This window comes from Capra hircus, chromosome 20, assembly GCF_001704415.2.
Source record: "Capra hircus breed San Clemente chromosome 20, ASM170441v1, whole genome shotgun sequence".
Taxonomy (NCBI): Eukaryota; Metazoa; Chordata; class Mammalia; order Artiodactyla; family Bovidae; genus Capra; species Capra hircus.
The window spans coordinates 59,564,213-59,587,452 of NC_030827.1; positions in this window are offsets into that span (position 1 = coordinate 59,564,213).

Here is a 23,240-nt window from a genome sequence, read left to right on the forward strand (position 1 = left end):
TTTAATTAGAGTCTGAAATTTAACAGGATCTCCAGGTGACAGAAAAGATGGAAAGTTTGAGAATTCACTACAGTGAGGCTTCCCTGGTGGCTCAGATGGTAAAGAATCTGCCTGCAATGCAGGAGACCTGTGTTCAGTCCCCCTGGAGAAGGGAATGGTTACCCACTCCAGTATTCTTGGCTGGGAAATTCCATGAACAGAGGAGCCTGGTGGGCTACGGTCTGTGGGGTCCCAAAGAATCAGCCATGACTCGATGCACACACACACCCACATGCCCACATGCACGCCTGTGTGCATCACCTGTGCACACATGTACACACAGTTTTGCAAGCTTGTTACTGAGTTATGCCAAAACTCACTGTAGTTTGGGTGGGAGAAATGAGAGAGCTAAGAGACCCATGTGTTTGTTCCATATCTTCTTGAAGATTTCATCTACCATCCACGTTAAATACCAAGACATTAGGCAGTTCCCTAGAAGCTAGTATCTATGCTAGTGTGCCTTGCCCCATAGGTCACCAGGACCTTGGGGAAGAACTAAAGAGTGTCCAGTGGGTGAGCTTCTTGAGAGTTGGGACTCAGCAACAAGACTGAGGCTGCCCTGGGTGTCAGCCAAACTAACAGTCTCATTGCTTTTCTCCTTACTTTTCCTCTGGATAAATAGAAGATTTTGGTCTCTTGGACTGTCAATCCCAGTCCTTTAGCAAGCATCAAAAAAAAAAAAAAATCCTCAACAAAATAGGAAGGAGAGGGCAGGAATGAAGTGGATCACAGTCAAAGCAAATATCAGCCAAAGCAAACTGGGTGGTATATATCCTGCAATGAAAGGAAAGAACACTGGAGGGGAAAAGTGATTTTACAGCTTAAAATGTGCAGTTACTGAATGGTAGTTCTAGTGACCTGAACTGTCAAAAGAAAAATGCTATATTTCAGCTGCGATTTCTGAGATTTAACCCTTCCTTGCTAGACAGCTATTTGAAAGGAAGATGATTCTTTTAATGCTCACACTTACTTGCTTTCTGATATTAAGTTTTATGAACCGATTTATGTCAAGGGCAGTGGCAGAGGGATCTCTAAAACTTGTATGCCAGTTGAACTGTGGTTTTAGAAGCACATTATATGACATAAAATAAACAACTGGCACTTCATTTTCAGAAGAAATAGACTCTATCCAAAACCTCATTGATTTCTCAACCCCCACTCCACTTCACTACTTACATCCCTTCAACTGTTCACCAGATGTCACTGTGATTAGTTCTCTGAGTATAGATTGAGGAATCACTATAATATTCTATTTTACTGTTTGGATAGCAATGAACTCTATAAAACATTGATCCTTTATAATGGCAAACCAAGATTTTATTTCAGCTTTCTGGATTGTAAATAATCATTGGCAAATAGCTATCTAAGCATTCTTCAACATGAGAACTCTGTAACCCATGATGTTTTAAATTGTTCAATTCTTCAAAATTTTAGTTCCCCACTGATGAAAAGGAGTAAATGCTTTTTTATTTTATTTTTAATTTTTTCTAGTTTTACTGAGATGAAGTAATAATTGACATATAACATTGTATTAAACTGTAAAATATGATGACTTGTTGCATGTACACATTGCAAAATAACCATAATAAATGTATTTAGTTAATTTCCATCAGAGCTTTTCATATCTATTCTCTTAACTTTCAAATACAGAATACAAAATTGTTAGTTATAATCTTCGTGTCCTACATTATATCCCCAAGGCTTATCTGCTTTGTAACTGGAAGTTCTGTGCCTTTTCACTGCCATCACCCATTTCCCCCATACCCCACCCCCATCTCTGACAACCACTTATTTTTTCTCCATTTTTATGAGTTTTTTTTTTCATTTCACATTATAAGTAAAATCATTTGGTTTTCTCTGTGACTTATTTCACTTAGCATAATGTCTTCAATTTGAATTCCATTTAAATGCAGAGTTCCAAAGAACAGCAAGGAGAGATAAGAAAGTCTTCCTCAGTCATCAATAAAAGAAATACAGGAAAACAATAGAATGGGAAAGATTAGAGATATCTTTAAGAAAATTGGAGATACCAAGGGAACATTTCATGCAAAGATGGGCTCAATAATGGACAGAAATGGTATGGACCTCACAGAAGCTGAAGATATTAAGAAGAGGTGGCAACAACACACAGAAGAACTATACAAAAAAGATCTTCATGATCCAGATAACCACAATGGTGTGATCACTCACCTAGAGCCAGACATTCTGGAATGAGAAGTCAAGTGGGCCTTAGGAAGCATGACTATGAACAAAGCTAGTGGAGGTGGTAGAATTCCAGTTGAGCTATCTCAAGTCCTAAAAGATGATTCTGTGAAAGAGCTATACTCAATATGCCAACAAATTTGGAAAACTCAGCGGTGGCCGCAGGACTGGAAAATGTCAGTTATCATTCCAATCCCAAAGAAAGGCAATTCCAAAGAATGATCAAACTACTGCACAATTGTACTCATCTCTCAAGCTAGCAAAGTAATGTTCAAAATTCTCCAAGCCAGGCTTCAACAGTAAGTGAACCATGAACCTCCAGATGTTTAAGCTGGATTTAGAGAAGGCAGGGGAACCAGATGTCAAATTGCCAACATCTGTTGGATCATCAATAAAGCAAGAAAGTTCCAGAAAAACATCTATTTCTGCTTCATTGACTATGCAAAAGTCTTTGACTGTTTGGATCACAACAAACTGTGGAAAATTCTTCAAGAGATGGGAATACAAGACCACCTGACCTGCCTCCTGAGAAAACTGTATGCAGTTCAAGAAGGAACAGTTAGAACTGGACATGGAACAACAGACTGGTTCCAAATCGGGAAAGGAGTACTTCAAGGCTGTATATTGTCACCCTGCTTATTTAACTTATATGCAGAGGACATCATGAGAAATACTGGGCTGGAGGAAGCACAAGCTGGAATCAAGATTTCCAGGAGAAATATCAATAACCTCAGATATGCATATGACACCACCCTTATGGCAGAAAGCCAAGAAGAACTAAAAAGCCTCTTGATGAAAGTGAATGAGGAGAGCAAAAAAGTTGGCTTAAAGCTCAACATTAAGAAAACTAAGATCATGGCATCTGGTCCCATCACTTCATGGCAAATAGATGGGTAAACAATGGATACAGTGAGAGACTTTATTTTCCTTGGCTCCAAAATCATTGCAGATGGTGACTGCAGCCATGAAATTAAAAGAAACTTGCTCCTTGGAAGAAAAGTTATGAAAAACCTAGACAGCATATTAAAAAGCAGAAACATTACTTTCTTAACAAAGGTCCGTCTAGTCAAAGCTATGGTTTTTCCAGTTGTCATGCATGGATATGAGAGTTGGACCATAAAGAAAGCTGAGAACTGAGGAATTGATGCTTTTGAACTGTGGTGTTGGAGAAGACTCTTGAGGGTCCCTTGGACTGCAAGGAGATCCAACCAGTCCATCCTAAAGGAGATCAGTCCTGAATATTCATTGGAAAGACTGATGTTGAAGCTAAAACTCCAGTACTTTGGGCACCTGATGTGAAGAACTGACTCACTGGAAAATATCCTGATGCTGAGAAAGACTGAAGCCAGGAGGAGAAGGGGACGACAGAGGATGGGTGGTTGGATGATATCACTGACTTGATGGACATGAGTTTGATCAAACTCCTGGAGCTGGTGATGGACAGGGAAGCCTGGCATGCTGCATTCTATGGGGTCGCACAGAGTCAGACACGACTGAGCAACTGAACTCACTGAATGTTTTCAATGTCCATCCATATTTTTGCAATGGTGGGATTTCCTTCTTTATATAGCTGACAATATTCAAGTATATAAATACTTGAAAGTTTTAGTTGCTCAGTTATGTCTGATACTCTGTCATCCCATGGGCTATAGCCTGCCAGGTTCTTCTGTATATGAAATTCTCTAGGCAACAAAACTGAGTGCATTGCACTTCCTTTTCCATGGGAACTTCCCAATCCAGGGATCAAACCTGGGTCTTCCACATTGCAGGCAGATTCTTTATTGTCTGAGCCACCAGGGAAGCCATATATATATATATTCAATAGACACGGGCTTTTTCCATATCTTGGCTATTTTAAATAATATGGCTATGAACAGGAAGATGCAGATATCTTTTCAAGATAGTGATTATTTTTTTTCAAACACACACACAGTTGTAGAATCATTGGATCATATGACTATTCTATTTTTCAGTCTGAGGCTGAACCTCCATACTGTTTTCCACAGTGGCTGAACCAATTTACACTTCCATCAACAGTGTATAAGGAACTCTTATACTCTTTTATTTAAAACTTTTCTATTAAAGATATGTTTACCTGGGGGGAGTGGTAGATGATCATATTTTTACCTATGGAATGCATGCATTTCATTCAGGTGAATGGGGAAGATAAACGCCTTTTTTTGCCATGGGACTGCCCAGATTTTAGTTTCTGAGTCTCTCCTTTTTGCTTCTGAGGAAAGATTATTTCCTCCATTCCCACTCTTTCCCTTCTCTTCTCTTTCAAAAAGACTCACTGGTGAGTTTGTAGAAATTTACAGCCCAAATGGACTGATGTTTCAAGGTTAGTGCAGTCAGTCCTGACATTCTTCTTGAAAAATTATCCATCTCTCTGCAAGAGAAGAGTTGGTAGTGAGTAGACATCAAACATTCCTGTGGCCTTAAACCTCATATTTTTCATTCCTTCTCTCTCTTTCATGTGAGGATAGGACTCTTTCTAGAGGCCATTTATCATTGTTGGCTCAGAAACACAATTAGGAATATAAAAAGATATCATGCCACAGGAAATTTGCTTTCTTTTTTTACTTAAGACATGCAAAAACCACCCAAGCACATGGGCTCAGATCTAGAGAGAAGGCATACGTAAGGATGTGAGAAATAAGAGCTCACATCCTGATGAGAGAGATTGGAAATTTATAAAGCCAGACTTCTCAGATTTTATTGTACATAAAATCATCTCTGGATCATGTTAAAATGCAGCTCCTGATTGTGAAGTTCTGAAATGGGAGGGTCCTGAAAGTCTAAATTTCTACATAGCTTCCCAATGACGATGTCCATGCTGCTGCTGGTGACCCATGTTGAATAGGCAGGTTTCAGATGTAGACCAGAAGGAGGCTCTTTGCTTGGACAGCCAGGACTGCCTTGTGGCTCCAAGAATGATCTGAGGACCTGCAGCAATGCCCTGCAGAGCCATGTTAGAGCTTGGGGTCAAAGGGAAAATGTGCCTTTATATACACTTATCAATTATCCTATGCATTTCATGGATATTAAATGGAAAAATGTTAATAAAATCTCTACAATTAAAGAAAAATTACCATATATTAAGCCCCACCATGCCCAATCTTCTCCCATCCAATTTTTACCCTCCTAAGCTTGCATGGTAGGATCTGCAAGGTAGCATGGGTTGGGAATAAGGGTTTCTGCTCTAAAATATTGTAGGGCTGTAATGAAAAATACTGCCTGTCTTTTATACACAATAGAGTATTACTCAGCCGTTAAAAAGAATACATTTGAATCAGTTCTAATGAGATGGATGAAACTGGAGCAGATTATACAGAGTGAAGTAAGCCAGAAAGAAAAACACCAACACAGTATACTAACACATATATATGGAATTTAGAAAGATGGCAATGATGACCCTGTATGCAAGACAGCAAAAAAGACACAGATGTGTATAGCAGACTTTTGGACTCAGAGGGAGAGGGAGAGGGTGGGATGATTTAGGAGAATGGCATTGAAACATGTATACTATCATGTAAGAATCGAATCGTCAGTCTATCTCCGATGCAGGATACAGCATGCTTGGGGCTGGTGCTCGGGGCTGACCCAGAGGGATGTTATGGGGAGGGAGGTGGGAGGGGGGTTCATGTTTGGGAATGCATGTACACCCGTGGCGGATTCATGTCAATGTATGGCAAAACCAATACAGTATTGTAAAGTAAAATAAATTAAAAATTAAAATTAAAAATAAAAATTAAAAAAAATACTGCCTGTCTTTGTTAAAGTATTTGATATGTTTTGATCATGGGTATTTTTGCATTCATTTTGATTGTTTAACATATTGCCTTAAAAACTTACCAAAATTTTTATTATAGAGGTTTAGGGCAACTTCTTAATTTTTTTTTGTGCTAGAGGCAAGTATCTCCCTTTTCTCACCCTAAATCGTGATCAAGAGCACTACCATCTCCTGGGAGCTTGTTAGATACAAGAATTTCAAGTCCCATCCCAGAAATATTGAACTGGAACCTGTATTTTAACAAGATCTCAGAGTGGTTTGTGTGCCCATAAAGTTTGAGAAATGTCCTTAGGAGATCAGACTTTCAAACCAGGGTTATCTTAACCTTCGTGTTTGCGTGATCCTAGAAGAAGACTTTGTTTAAAGTAGAATTATCAAGCTTGAGATTCTGTGAGTTTCTAAAATGAAAGTGGTTCTAAATTTCCTCTGAATTTACAAAGCTTATATGAAGTGCATTTATAGAGCAATTATATTTTAGAAAAGGTCGTGAGGTCCTGTCTACATGTTTCAGAAAACTTAAACATGTGCAGAAGTTAGATTTCAACAAAGAAAGGGGGCTTTTATCACTAGCAAGATAGTCCCAGAAGAAACGTGAGGTAACAAGAATAGATCTCATTTGGAGTCTCTTTCTATTTTTAATTTGTCTCATCATGAAGGATGAAGGACAACAAAAAATGCCCCAGATTCTTTGATGCACTCTCTTTCTTTTGATTGTATCTTTGAGGAGAACTCTGAAAGGCATCAAATAAATCCATTGTCAGAACAATCTTGGGAGTGTGATGAGAATGAAAAATGACACAATTATCTTTTCCTGTATCAGTGATTCTGAGGAGAGTTTGGAAAGACATTAAATGAAGTCTATCCTCTGGGGAATTTGAACCTGTAGTCTACCAACTGTGCTGCTATGCTATGGGAGGAAGTGAATACTTTAGTTTCAAAAGAGTTAAGTAGAAGATTGCAAAGGCTTTTCACCAGAAAAATGGTGGGTCTAGTTTTATGAATGTTTCATGAATAAAAATTTCTTTGAATCCACTGTCTTTTATGTTTCCTTACATAAAACAAACCATGTTTTTCATGATGAAATAAATATACTTTTAGGGTGACTTTTATTTAAAGGTCTCCATTCCAATTAAATTTTACTAAATGCAACTCACAGCTGGTTGGATTGGTTATACTGTCTATGCTGCTTGTGAGGTGAAAACGTGAAAACATATTTTCTTGTTAGTTAGTAGTCACATCCGCCGAACACAAACTGAATATAAATTTAGCAATTTTGTGCCTGTTTGATAAGCAGAAACTGCAGTGGTTCTCAGCCATATGACATGTATTTGGAAATGCCTAGGGACAAGCTTTGTTTGTCAAAATGACTGGGGAGGGGGCATCGTGGCATTTTGTATGCAGGGGAGAGGGTTGTTATCCATTGTGTGTGTAGGGGACAGTACCACCCCAGGAATAATTGTCCCACCCTGTGGTAGACAGAGTCTAAGATGCCCCCATGATCCCTCTTGGGATTCATGCTATTATGAAATCCATACCCTTTGAGTGTGGGAGGGGTATGTGACATGCTTCTAGCTAGTGGAGTACAACAAAAAGTGATAGGACATATGTGACTAGGCACGTGTAGTTATATTATAAAGGATTATAATATGTCTTGCTAAGAACTCTCTCCTTTGCTTTGAAAGTGCTAGCTGCCACTTTATTGGCCGCCCTACAGAGAGGGCCATGCCTTGAAGGAAATGAGAATGGCCTTGGTCAACCACCAGCAAGAAACTGAGACCCTCACACTGGAAGCCTGCAAGAAACTGCAAGCAACTAATAATCGTCTTGACTCAGAGCAGGCCCTTTCCCCAGTCATGCCTCAGAAGAGAATCCAGTCCTTGCTGATTCCTTGATTGTAGCTTCCTGGAGAACCAAGCTAAGTCGTGTCCAGACTACTGATCCAGAGAAACTGTGAGAACTAAATGTATTTGTTTAAAGTCATCAGGTTTGTGGTAATTTGTTACTCAGAAATTAATAACAAAAAATAAAATCAGCTTGGTCTAAAAGAAGACAGTCCAGCCTGCTGTAATGGATTACTGTAGACTAGGTGACTAAACAACAGACATTTACTTCTTACAGTTCTGGAGGCTGGAAATGCAAGATCAGAGTGCCTGAGGAAATGGTGTCTGGGGAGAGACTACTGCCTAATTTGTGAGTGTCTGTCTTCTCTTTGTAATTTCACGTGGCAGGCAGCAGAGAGGGAGCAAGCTGTCATGTCTCTTATGAGGGCACTGATCCTGTTCCTGATGGTACCACCCTCACGGCTTAATTATCTCTCTGAGTCTCCTCCTTCTAACACCATCACTTTGGGGATGAGAATTTCAACATATGGATTTGGGGAAGGCAGAAATATTAGCCCATTCCCAGGGGGCACAGTGGTAAAGAATCTGCCTGCCAATGCAGGAGAGACAGCAGACACAGCTTTGATCTCTGGGTTAGGAAGATCCCTTGAGTAGGAAATGGCAACTTGCTCCAGTATTCTTGCCTGGAAAATTCCATTGACAGAGGAACCTGGGGGGGCTATAGCCCATGGGGTCACAAAGAGTCAGATACAACTGAGCGCTCACACACACACACACACAGCACTCAAATGTCAATAGAACCTCCACTGGCATGAAACTCTCAGTGTATGCTGCCCAACTTGACGTATTGTTAGTGACTTTTGTCAGCAGACTTGATGAATTATTGCACACCTGAGTTTCCCATGGCATTGTGAACAGCTAATGTGGAGGTCTCATCACTACGGCTGCGTGCTTAGTTCCTCAGTCATGTCCGACTCTTTGTGACCCCATGGATCGTAGCCCACCAGACTACTATGTTCATGGGGATTCTCCAGGCAAGAATACTGGAGTGGGTTGCCATTTCTTCCTCCAGGGGATCTTCCCAACCCAGGGACCGATCTGCATCTCCTTCACTGGCTAGAGAATTCTTTACTGCTGATTCACCAAGGACCGCCAGCCACTCGTTGGTTTACAAGATAAAGAGATGTTTGTTGCAGCTGCTTAGCCTGTATACACTGAGGGTCACCTGCTCAAGTTCTACCTCACTCCCACTGTGACCTAATCAGACTGTCTTACTACTTTGAGAGATATTGCACTGGTGTCTTTGGGAACCTCACGTTTGTCTTCCTGTATTTCTGAAGAAGAATCATGTGCCAGGTCTCAGATGTAAAATACCCCTGTTGGAGACCTGTTGCAAGCTGACAACGTTGATCTTTCCTGACTTGTAGGTCTTTTGTGTGAATTGAACACTGAAGAATCCTCTGGAAGCTTCTTCTGATGGAGCTGTGGATCTGACATGGCCCCACAGTTGGATATGATCTTCAGTTTCCTGGAAACCTGGAAGCCAGGTGTTGCTGTCCAGGAAACCTTCACTCTATTGTTGTCTCTGTGCGTTAATAAAATTTCCAGTGAGCAGGGCTCCCTCCTGATTTCCTGCCCTCCCAACTGTCAGGATAAATAAACAATTCACATACTTTAGACCTGTCCAAGCACTTTCCTCTCTGCTGTGTGCCTTGATCCTCGGAGGCATCAGGACTCTTGTTAATAAACCTCATTTCAGATGAGCGTATTGAGGACCAGAGATGTTTAAGGCTTCTCCAAGTTCACACTGAGCAGGAAAGAACCCACATCTCTGAATCTTAGAGCTGTACTACAGAGGTTGCCATCTGTGCTTTGAAATCCCCAGGTCTGGGATTAGAATTTTCACCTCTATCATTTGCTTAAAGGATCTAAGCTTTAGTTTCTTTTTTGTGTAAATTGGGACTAATAGCAGTTACATCTCATGGCTTGTTGCGATAGTCAAATAACGCCTAGCAGGGCACACTTCATAGAGGCAGCAGTCAGTGGGTGTTTGCCATTGTTCCACCAGGCACCTGGCACCTGCCCACGGTTGTTCTTTTCCCAGACTTTGAATCTCTGTTGGATCCTAGCTGTACCTCTGGGCCCACATAACCGTCATTCTGTGTCAGGTCACACTTTTGAAATGAGCTCTTCGTAGCCACCAACATTTCTTACCATATGCTGCCATCCTCTCAGGTAGCAAAGAGGCTAGAAAAGGTGCAAGATAGAGGGGAGGCTCCTTTTCACGTGCTTCAAAAGGACTGGAAGGGCTTCCCTGGTGGCTCAGCGGTAAAGAATCTGCCAGCCAATGCAGGAGACGTGGGTTCAGTCCCTGGGTTGGGAAGATTCCCTGGAGAAGGAAATGGCAATCTGCTCTAGTATTCCTGCCTGGAAAATCTCATGGACAGAGGAGGCTGGTGGGCTGCAGTCCATGGGGTTGCAAAAGAGCAGAACATGACTTAATGATTAAACAACAACAACAAGGGACTGGATAAAGTTCTCAAAGGAGGTGCAATGGCCTTTAATGCAAAATTCAGCTCACCTCCTCAAAGTTATTTCAGCTTCTAGAGCAGGATACTAATCATTGAACTTGTTGATTTTTCTTTGGTCGCTTTCCTGAACATCTCCATCCCACTGAGGGAAGAAGCCATGGAATTATGCCCACCCCTTCTACCTGAGCCCCTAGCCTGGCAGGTGCAGCTTTAAGGCTCTAGTTTCTTTGACTATCACAGTTCAAAGAGATGGCTTCCAGGTCCTTGAGAAAGACATTAGACTTAAAGCTAGAGGCTTGTTTAGCTTTTAAAAAGATTTACAAACATTTCAAAGAAATAAAGAACTTATAATTTTTTTATTGGAATAGAATTGTTTTATAATGTGTTGGTTTTCGCTGTACGATGAAGTGGTTCAGCTATATCTATCTATCTATCTATCTATCTATCTATCTATCTATCTATATCCAACCCCTCTAGGTCATCACAGAGCAACAAAGAACTTACAATTATAATTTTCCTAAAGTAGTTGCTCTAAGAAAAGAGGGAGGAGGGTGGAGTTTCATCCCTTATTGCATTTGCCCTTGCTGTTGCTACTGCTGCTAAGTCGCTTCAGTCGTGTCCGACTCTGTGCGACCCCATGGACGGCAGCCCACCAGGCTCCGCCATCCCTGGGATTCTCCAGGCAAGAACACTGGAGTGGGTTGCCATTTCCTTCTCCAATGCATGCAAGTGAAAAGTGAAAATGAAGTCGCTCAGTCATATCTGATTCTTAGCGACCCCATGGACTGCAGCCCACCAGGCTCCTCCATCCATGGGATTTTCCAGGCAAGAGTACTGGAGTGGGTTGCCATTTCAGAGAGAAAAAAGAATCCTTACTCCTTGTAGAGGACTTTATATAAAGATAACAACTCCTGAGGTGCTAGCTTGGTTGCCTTGGTTGGGCTGGCCTGCTCTTGTGCTGGAAAATGCTTCTGGATGCCTGAGAAATCTGGTGATTGATGGGTGTGGAATGGGTGGATAAGGAGGTCGGGACTTGTAAGAATTCACACTTGCATAGAGTGAAGGATTGCTTAAGAGAGATTTCCAGGCAGGGTTAAAAAAGATTTAAAAGTGATTCTGTTGTTTTTCTTAATATTTTTTCTAGTTTTAAGGTATGACAGACATGACATGATGTGTGAGTGCATGCGTGAGTGTGCTCAGTCATGTCTGACTCTGTGACCCTATGGACTGTAGCCCACCAGGTTCCTCTGCCCATGAGATTTTCCAGGCAAGAATACTGGAGTGGGTTGCCATTTCCTCCTCCAGGGGATCTTCCTGACCCAAGGATTGAACCCACATCTCCTATGTCTCCTGCATTGGCAGGTGGATTCTTTTCCACTGAGCCACCCGGGAAGCCCACATTATATGATAAATCGTGATAAAATATGAGAATTTAATTTTAATATGATGAAGTTAGATATTGATTTTGCAACTTGATGCCAACTTCCTGTTTACCCTTGAGGGGTATCCAAGAGTCTGACTAGCTCTCAGCATCCATATAACTCCACAACACCCTCAAAATATGGCCAACGGGCATAACTGGGAAAGAACTATGCCTAAAAGTGTTCACCAATTTAGCTGCTTCCCCAAGAGTCCTCCCCTGGAAAGTCTCCACTGCTCAGTCCCTACTCATCCTAGATAAGAAGAATTTTCCCCTGCAGTCTTGTATAACAATAATAACACCACATATTTTGAAATGAAATATTGAGGCATTGCTAGTTGCACTATCTGATATAGTCTTAATGGCAAGCCTTCATTCGAGGTGAAAACACCTAGGCTGAGAAAGTTGTGTACCTTGCTCCAGGTCTCACAGCTAATACAGAATCAGGATGAAATCGAGGGCAAGTGGACAAAGTTGTGCATGTGGCAAATGACTGACAGTAAGTATCCCTTCCAACACTGATTTAGAAGTTTGAGCCCTGGGCAGCATCTCAGATATCACCTAGATCCAAGATCTTTAGAACTGCAGCTCATGCTCGTATACAGAGTGAAGTAAGTCAGCAACAGAAAAACAAATATCATACATTAATGTATATATGTGGTGTCAACTACAGATTGACACTTGCCTGTCAACTACAAATGGGTACTTGTCAAGAGCCTTGGCAGCGACTGAACAACAAGGGCATTTGCCATCTGCCTCTGTGCACATTGGGCTTCCTTGGTGGCTCAGAGGGTAAAACGTCTGACCTCAATGTGGGAGACTGCGTTCAATCCCTGGGTGGGGAAGATCCCCTGGAGAAGGAAATGGCAACCCACTGCAGCCTGTAGGCTACAGTCTATGGTAGGCTACAGTCTATGGGGTCGCAAAGAGTCATACAGGGCTGAGCGACTTCACTTCCACTTTCTGTGCAGATTGAATCTTGCGCTGCTGCAGCTGCCGACCTTCAACCCCCCCTGAGGGATTTCAGGGTGGAGTGAGGCCCTCTGTCCTCCAGGGAATCTGATGGAACAGGTCTTTAGATAGTTGGATATTTTCAGGAACTGATTTCATAATTCCAGTCTTTGCATCTCTTTTTCTAGAAAAACAGGGAATCCCTTCATGACGACACCAGATCCTCCTGACTCATAGAAAACCTCTTGTAAAGTAAGTGCTTGATTGCATTGAACTCTGCCCTTCACCGAAATCTTATATATTGACCTTCCCCAGCTGCCTCTTTGGAGCAGTCTCTCAGAGCTATCTGAGATGCCACCTCTGGGGCTCATTTTGCTCCAAACAAAACTTAACTTGCAACTCTCAAGTTGTGCATCTTTTTTAGTCGATGTTGGGATATAGAAAAATGGTACTGATGAATCCATTTACAGGGGAGGAATGGAAATGCAGATTTATAGTACGGACTTGTGCACACAGCCTGGGGAGGAGAGGGTAGCAAGAATTGAGAAAGTAGCTTTGACATATATACAATGTCAATATACACAATCATGTATAAAATAGATAGCTAGGGGAAAGTTGCTGCTAAGTCACTTCAGTCGTGTCCGACTCTGTGCGACCCCATGGACTGCAGCCACCCAGGTTCCTCTGTCCATGGGATTTTCCAGGCAAGAGTACTGGAGTGGGTTGCCATTGCCTTCTGTATAACAAAAGGAGCCCAGCCCAGAGTTCTGTGATAACCCAGAGGGGTGGGATGGGAGGAGGGGAGGGATGCTCCCGAGGGAGGGGATATATAAAATTGTAACTGATTCATGTTGTTGTACAGTAGAAATCAACAACACAACATTGTAAATAAATTTTCCTCCAGTTAAAAACAAAAGGGACTGCAGTTCATAATCCATTCATGGGCTAGGACAAAAGTATTACTAGATTCCAGATCACTTACATTAAAAAAAAAAAGATATGGAATAAAATGTGAAATATCAAAGTATCCACACATGAAAAGGGCAAGTTAGTAAAACTATTATTTCAATGACGTATGGATAAAATGAAACCATTCTTGCAAAAGCTTTAATTTGCAAGGCTACACAGGGTTCAGGTCTGTAACCTTTTCATTTTATAGATGGAGAGAATGAGGTCCAGAGGGAATGAAGGGGGTGGGGTGGGGGAGTCACAAAGCTGATTACAGGCAAAACACCAAATAGAACCAGAGGCACTTTTTGTTTTACCCTCTTTGTGCATTTTTTTCTTCTTCAGCCTCCTTTTCAATCCCTGTGTTATCTAGCACTGAGAATGCAAAATCTCCTCGCCTGTCAGTGTTGGACAGTGGCTTAGTAGAACTTAGCTTTTCAGAACAGGAATGAGTGCTATTTGTTTTGAAAAGAAAGCTAAGCCTACCATGCAACTGGATGTTGAATTAAAGGTCTTGTGGGATCAGGGCAAAAACAAGGAGCTTGTTTGTGAAGCTTTTTGGGGAAGCTAGAAATTGAGAACTCCAGGTGGTCCTGAAAAGTGGCAGAAATTTCCCTGCTCTGCTGGGTTTTACATGCAGAAGAAGGCAAAACATTGCCAGAGGAGCTGCAAAACACTGGCTGACCTTTTGCTGGAGAGCTTGAGCCTTTGCAAAGGGCATGATCACCACCTCATTGATTGCAAAGTCCACCATAATTGGAGAAGGGAGGGGGGCAAAGGTGACCCAGCTCTCTGCAAGATGGTTGGGCGTGATGCCTTACAGATTTGATTTCCCTAGTATGGCATGCAAGGCCTTAAGGCATGCCATTTAGCTGTTCTGTATCTTAGTTTCTCATCTGTAAAACAGAGATAAAACTCCTTCATTATCATGCCCTGCTGGATGTGGGGATTAGTTAGGTAATATGAAGATGAGTAGGGATTATATACTTTTACAACTGTTAAAATAAGAAAAGGAGGAGGAAAGTATGAAAAAAAGAATAGAAATCCAAATATTTTTGTTTATTAAAATCAGATCTTAAGCATCCAAACTACATAACTTGTGTCATTTTCTCAAATGGTAAAAACCAGCTTGCATCCATAAATGATATTTTTATTTTTATGAACAAAGACTTCTTCCAACTGAAAGTACTCCCAGTGGCCAAAGCTGGAAAAATTCAAGCCAGAAAATAAATAAGCAAGTATTGGACTATAATTCAAAGTGTTAAATAAATATCTATGAGTTTATACTGACATAAATAAGTAATTGAATTAATAAATCAATGGGAAAGAAGAGACAGATCTGTTCAGAATTCCAAATAATTCATGTAGATATTCTGCCCTCAGGGAAGTGGACCATAGCTCCCCCTCTTATGTGTGGGCTATTCATAGGGACATCTTTCCAAAGAATATAGAACGGAAAGGGGAGGAAGGGAATAACTCTGGGGTGGAAAATCTGACAGTATTTCCTAAAAACTGTCAAGGTCATCAAAAACAAGGAAAATCTGAGAAAGTCTCACAGCCAAGAAGAGCCTAAGAAAACATGGCAAAAGAATATAATATGGAATTGTGAATGGGATCCTAGAACAGAAAAATGAGATTAGGTAAAGACTAAAGAATTCAAAATAAAGTATGGTATTTAGTTAACTGCAATCAATGTTGGTGCCTTAACAGTGTTGGTGATAAATGTACCATACTGATGTAAAGTGTTGATAATAAGGGAGGCTGTGAGGCATGTGAGGACTCTCTGTATTACTCTTGTGCTTTTATTTAAACCTCAAACTATTCTGAAATAAAAACGTCATTAAAAAAGTCTTTCTAATTCGAGAGTTATGTTAATTTCAGATCAATTTTAGCAACATACATGGCTTACACACCAAACAATAGGTACATGGACTCTGTCTGCCATATCTCCAAAATGCTGAGGCGGATATAGGCGTAAGATCACAATGGCATGGTGGGAAAATTCATAATTGCATAAATGCTACAAATTGTAAATGCTGAGACTGTTGAGAGAGGCTCATGGAATGGATTGCATTTGGCTAGGGCTGGGAAATTCCTGCAACAATTTCTTTGCAGTATCTATCTTTACCAAGTAGTGGTGCAGTAGGAAGGAGCCCATCTAGTGATGTGTTTAGCTTTGAATATGTTGAGTTTGAGCTGCCTGTGGCCTATCCAAGTGTATATGTCCAGTAGGAAGTCCAGTGTATAGACCTGCCCACAGATATAAACTTGGGAATCATCAGTCTTTAATGGTCTCTGACACAATAAATGATGTAGGAAGCCTGTGGTAGTCCTTTTGCTAAGAGAATATTTTTTAATCAATGAGTTATAATGTAGCCCAGACAAGGAACCAGAGCTTCATCTGTGCCAATTACTAACTGAAACTGAAGCAAGTTGTACTGACTTACTCAGCTTCAATTTCCTACTCTATAAAATGAGGAAAAATACCTCTGATTTTCTCTACCTTTTGGGTTGGGTAGGGAGGAGGAATCAGCGGATGTCATACAAGTCCTTTGTAATCTGTAAAGTGCTACAGAGAGGTAAGACAGTCTCCGCTTAATGTTATTGAGCAAATTCTCTTCAAAACTCTCTCTTAATTGCTTAGCTCTCAAAAGACCAGAGTTTAACTGGATGTCACTGTTGCTTTTTGAAAAAGCTGGGTTTTAAATATCGTGGTGATTGGTACATTATTTGAGGAGATCTTTGTAAATCACTTGGATTATGATCAGCTTTCCTTCTCAAAGAGTTGATAAGTTTACGTTTCTGATCATTTATTAAGTATCATTTCAAGGGAAACCTAGAGGCTGTTTTTGAACAGTTTCCCGTGCAGCTATGTGTTTTTTTATGACAAGTAGATTTTTGTTTATAAAACTTTCTAATAAGCCCTTGGGCAGAAGTTATTGTCTTCTTTATTAACATGACATGACAGAATATAAAAAGATGGAGAAACCAATTAATTTTTCGAGCAGAAGTCATGCAACTTTTTCAAAACAAGTGCTGAGAAGCCAGCTAAGCCAAGAATATATTCAACTTGGGCAGCAATCAAGAAAACGAAGAAGCAAGAGTCATGCCAGAGATTTGTTTCCTTACTTTCACACTGTAGGTTGGCAGGCAGAGCTTTCTTCTCAGTTACCATAGGCACATGCACTCTCCAGGTGTGAACTTGACTTTATGCTGGGAATGGATTTTCCCTGCTATTAACCTTTTCAAACTTTCCAGTATTGGAATTAAATGCTCCTTTCTGAGATTTCATTGTAAAGGGGTGTAGTTTTTGACCTGTTCCAGGTAAGTATTCTCTTCTGTTTGCCTGGAGCTTGTGCCCTGCCCTGCCACCTGGTAAGTTCCAGTAAAGGCCATGGAGAAAACAGAGGACAGAGCTCTAATGAGAAGTGAGCCTTTTCTTCCTTTTTTGGAGCACACAGACAATATTCTTCTCAATTAATAACCACCTACTAACTGGTTATCCTTTTAAGTGATATTGGCAGTATCAAACTCTCTTTGAAGCACGTTAGAGCAGCACCCCCTTGTGAGAATGATAATTTGCCTTCTGGAAACTCCGCTTGGTGTGTCTTTTAAAAAATCTGAATAGGAGAATGAAAGGAAATTAAGTGGAATTAGGTTAGAAACTTGGAGAAGGCAATGGCACCCCACTCCAGTACTCTTGCCTGGAAAATCCCATGGATGGAGGAGCCTGGTGGGCTACAGTCCATGGGGTCGCTAAGAGTCGGACAGGACTGAGTGACTTCATTTCACTTTTCACTTTCATGCATTGGAGAAGGACATGGCAACCCACTCCAGTGTTCTTGCCTGGAGAATCCCAGGGACGGGGGAGCCTGGTGGGCTGCGTCTATGGGGTCGCATAGAGTCAGACATGACTGTAGCTACTTAGCAGCAAGTTAGAAACTAGATATTTTTGTGATAAAACATAGGGTTGTTCAATGTGGGAAAATATTGATTATGACATACCTCTCATAAGGAAGAAAGATTTATCAGTTCTACAGTCATGACGGAGGTTAAATCCTGAAGGGATGATTTTTCAGTTCACCTAAAGGAAGTGTGATGCACCAGGAAGAAATAATTTTGATGAAAATTTTATCTGGTAAATAGTAGGGTAACACTCTACTGCTTTTCCATCCCCATCATGACCACCTTTTCCAATTCCAAATAATTTCAAGTGACAGATGATCTGAAGCCATGTTTTAGCAGCAAAATGATCCCAACTTGCTTTTGAATCCATTCAGAAGCTAGTGATCTTTCAGGCTAACTGTCTGCATTGAGGGAGAACATGATTTACATCTCATAGAGTTGTTGAGAGACAAAAAGAGAAATTTCTGCAGGGAAGCTCCTTATAAAGCACCACAGAAATACATGCATTGTGGTTCTATTGCTCTCTCACTTTCAGATATGAGCACAAGTTGCTTGCAAATGTTTAAAGAAAACATAATTTAAGCCAACCATAATTTAAGCCAAACCTAACTCAAGTTGTGGTCCGAATGAACTCGGTGCAAAAGACTTGCCTGCAGGGGAAGATGCTCAGGTTAAAAGTTACAATAGAGATCCGGGGTAATGGTGAAATCAGAGAAGGTGAAAACTACAGAGATTTGAAGAAGAGATTCTAAAAACTGGAGGAACCTAATGCCAGGGGGAGTGTGAATAAGTAAGTGAAAGAAGAATCTTGGTAAAAGAGCTGGAGCTGGTGAAACACCAGGGCGGGCTGGCGGCAAACATCCCCAAGATACATTCTCTGTGCTTCCAGTTAATTGTACAGCAGGAAATGGCAATCCACTCTAGTATTCTTTCCTGGGAAATTCTATGAACTGAGGAGCCCCGCGGGCTGTAGTTCGTGGGTTCACAAAGAATCAGACACGTCTGAGCGACTGAGCACCAGTTAGTTGGTTTCAGGGCCTTCTCTTCTACCTACTACTGCTTGAATTATGTCCCCTCCCTCAATCACTTCTCACAAAGATACTGAAGTTCTAACCACTAGTACTTCAAGTGAAACTTACTTGGAAATAGGATCTTTGCAGATGATTAAGTAAAGGTGACATCCCTGGAGTGGGCTCTAATCCAACTGATGTCTTTATAGAAAGGAGAAATTTGGACGCAGAGACACAGGTGTGGAGGAAATATGATAGAAAGACACAGGGATATGGACATCCGCAAGCCAAGGGATACTTGAGGTTAACAGAAACTAACTAGGGTGGGGACATGGAATAGATTCTCTTTCACAGCACTCCGAAGGAACCGACCCTGTTAAAACCTTGTGTGGACAAAATATGTTAACCGCCATTTCAGTAAACCAAGGATACTGCAGCCATGAAGGCCCCAGTCCCTGCAGTTGCCCCAGTGATGCACCAGGAGGTGACTCAGGATGGAGAAAAACAGGATACTGGCTCTAGATAGTTGAGCGGCATGTTTAAGGAATAGCTTCAATTAGCCCCAAAGGTTGCATCTTCCCGCACATAGAAAAGCACTAAAAACATTAGCTTGAGATATCTGATTTTTTTTTGTGTGTGTGATAAGTAGGAATCTTTTGATGTTCAACTATATATATGTTTTTTCCTAGCAAAAACTCCTATGCATTCTGGCATCCCCCTTACCTCTTTGAAATAGTACCTCAGAGCTATCTGTGATACAGTCCTCAGGCAGTTCACTGAATAAAACATAATTCTCAACTTTTAGGTTGTACTTTTTTTTTTTTCAGTTAACACTTGATTTCAGATTTTTAGTCTTCAGAACCAGGGGACAATAAATATTTGTTGTTAAAGCCACCTAGGGCTTCCCAGGTGGCTTAATGGTAAAATAATCTGCCTGCCAATGCAGTAGTTGCAGAGGATGCTGGTTCAATCCCCAGGTCAGGAAGATCCCTTGGAGGAGAATATGGCAATCCATTCCAGTATTCCTGCCTGGGAAATCCCACGGACAGAGGGTCACAAAGATTCAGACACAACTGAATGGCGAGCACAAAGCCACCCAGTTTTGCTGCTTTATTGTGGAAACCCCAAGAAACTGATATACAAGAGTTTCCCTGAGAGGTGAATATTGTTTAGCTATTTGTCTGCTACTTTCATGGACTGTCTGTTTCTACAGGGATGCAAGCTACACAGGGCTAAGGGCTTTGTTTGTCTCTATTACGCTACCTTTTTATACTGTTCATGGGGTTCTCGAGGCAAGAACACTGAAGTGGTTTGCCATTCCCTTCTCCAGGGGACCACGTTTTGTCAGAACTCTCCACCATGAGCTGTCCATCTTGGGTGGCCCTACATGGCATGGCTCATAATTTCACTGAGTTAGACATGCCATGGAGGGCCACCCAAGACGGAGCCGCTGCCCGTGCAGCAGTCCACTGCTGACCTGTACCTCCTCAGGAGACACCCAAACGCAGTTCTGTCTCAGTCTCTGTGGGTCTTTGGCTCCTGGTGTGCAGAAGGTTTGTTTGAGCCCTCTGAGCATCTCTGGCAGATATGGGGTTTGATTCTAAACGTGATTTTGCCCCTCCTGCCATCTTGCTGGGGCTTCTCCTTTGCCCTTGGATGTGAGGTATCTCCTCACAGTTGCTCCAGTGCAGCACAGCCACTGCTCCAGCGCCTACCGTCTTGCTAGGGATTCTCTGCCCTTGGAAGTGGGGTACTTTTGAACTGTGGTGTTGGAGGAGAAGGGGATGACAGAAGATGAGATGGTTTGATAGCATCACCAACTCAATGGACATGAGTTTGAGTAAATTCCTGGAGATGGTGATGGACAGGGAGGCCTGGCATGCTGCAGTCCATGGGGTTGCAAAGAGTCAGACACGACTGAGCAACTGAACTGAACTGAACTGATCACAGTACCTAGAACCATACAATACAATCACATTTGTTGCGTGAACTTCTACTGCTGGGCTCAGCATGAGTAGTAAAATGGAAGAGAGAGTGAGCTCTGGTTTGACTGAATCAAAAAACACACAGTTGATGTGTGATTTCCTTCATCTTAACGTTAAACACAGCTTTGCTCTGGAAAATGATCTCCAATCAACAAAAAGTCCTCTGTCGCTCAGTTATGTCTAACTGTTTGTGGCCTCATGGACCAGGCTCCTCTGTCCTTGAGATGTTCCAAGCAAGAATACTGGAGGGCGTTTCCATGCCCACCTCCAGAGCATCTTACTGACCCAGGCATTGAATCTGCTTCTCTTATGTCTTCTGCACTGGCAGGCGGATTTTTTTTTACCAGGCTCCAACTAGGAATCCCAATATATTGCTATGAAAATGAAAAGTGAAAGTGAAGTCACTTGGTCATGTCTGACTCTTTGCAACCCCACGGTCTGTAGCCCACAAAGCTCCTCCATCCATGGAATTTTCCAGGCAAGAGTACTGGAGTCGGTTGCCATTTCCTTTCCCAGGGGATCTTCCTGACCCAGGGATCAAACCCAGGTCTCCCACATTGGAGGCAGATGCTTTTACCATCTGAGCCACCAGGGAAGCCCAATATATTGCTATAGACAATGATTTATATATATGTGATATATAGATATCTATAGAAATATGCATGTTTTGCATATGTAATATATTTATATCAGTTCAGTACAGTAGCTCAGTTGTGTCCAACTCTTTGTGATCCCCATGGACAGCAGCATGCCAGGCTTCCCTGTTCATCACCAACTCCCGGAGCTTGCTCAGACTCATGTCCATAGAGTCAGTGATGCCATCCAACCATCTCATCCTCTGTCTTCACCTTCTCCTGCCTTTAATCTTCCCCAGCATAAGGGTCTTTTCAAGCGAGTCAGTTCTTTGCATCAGGGGGCCAAAGTACTGGGGCTTCAGCGTCAGCATCAGTCATTCCAATGAATATTCAGGACTGATTTCCTTTAGGATGGACTGGTTTGATCTCTTTGCTGTCCAAGGGACTCTCAAGAGTCTTCTCCAACACCACAGTTCAAAAGCATCAATTCTTCGGCACTGAGCCTTCTTTATGGTCCAACTCTCACATCCATACGTGACTACTGGAAAAACTGTGGCTTTGACTAGCTGGACCATTTTCACCAAGGTAATGTCTCTGCTTATTATTACACTGTTTAGGCTTGTCATGCTTTTCTTCCGAGGAGCAAGAGTCTTTCAACTTAATGGCAGCATTCACCATCCACAGGGTTGTTGGAGCCCAAGAAAATAAAGTATCACTGTTTCTATTGCTTCCCCATCTATTTGACATGAAGTGATGGGACTGGATGCCATGATCTTAGTTTTCTGAATGATGAGTTTTAAGCCAGGTTGTTCACTCCCCTCTTTCACTTTCATTAAGAGGCTCTTTAGTTCCTCTTCATTTTCTGCCATAAGGGTGATGTCTTCTGCATATCTGAGGTTATTGATATTTCTCCCGGCAATCTTGATTCCAGCTTGTGCTTCATCCAGCTGGGCATTTTGCATGATATACTCTGCTTATAAGTTAAATAATCAGGTGACAATATACAGTCTTGATGTACTACTCCTTTCCCAGTCTTGAAACAGTTAGTTGTTTCATGTCTGGTTCTAACTGTTACTTCTTGACCTGCATACAGGTTTCACAGGAGGCAGGTAAGGTGGTCTGATACTCCCACCTCTTTAAGAATTTTCCAGTTTGTTGTGATATTTGCAGTCAAAGGCTTTAGTGTAGTCAGTGAAGCAGAAGTAATTGTTTTTCTGAAATTCTCTTGCTTTTTCTATTTTCCAGCAGATGATGGCAATTTGATTTATGGTTCCTCTGCTTTTTCTGAATCCAATTTGTACATCAGGAAGTTCTCAGTTCACATACTGTTGAAGCCTAACTTCAAGGATTTTGAGCATGACCTTACTAGCATGTGAAATGAATGCAGCTGTGTGGTAGTTTGAACATTCTTTGGCATTGTCCTTCTTTGGGATTGGAATGAAAACTGACCTTTTCCAGTCCTGTGGCCATTGTTGTTTTCCAAATTTGCCAGCATATTGAGTGGAGCACTTTAACAGCATCATCTTTAGGATCTGAAGTGGCCTATCACTCTATAAAGCACATCTTAGATTTCTGATATAATCTTGTAGAATTATAATGCATTTAATGTAATCTAACAGAATATAGATAAAGGAAGAATCACACCTTTTCTTTTAACCACTGGTGACGGGTAATTGATAAATACATGAGGCATCGTGAAGAAAATCTCTTATGGTAAGGGACAGACATTCAGAATTATGTTTTTTGAGGTTAGAGAGTAAGTAGGTACTTTTGAATAGTTTAGAAGTTGGAAGAACACAAGGAAGTATTTTTTTTCCCTATTTTAAAAAATTAATACTCACAAGGGAATTTTATTTGCAGAATCTCACAGCTTCACTCTTCACTGCAGGATAAATTAAACAGTAAGAGAAGTTAAATGATGATTAAATGACATGGAAGGATTTAAACCCACAGATTAAAGAAGAAACATTTTGCCAAGGACTATCAGGTGAGACATCTGCTGTATATGAACGAAGCTGCGGAGTGCAAGATCTTTTTTA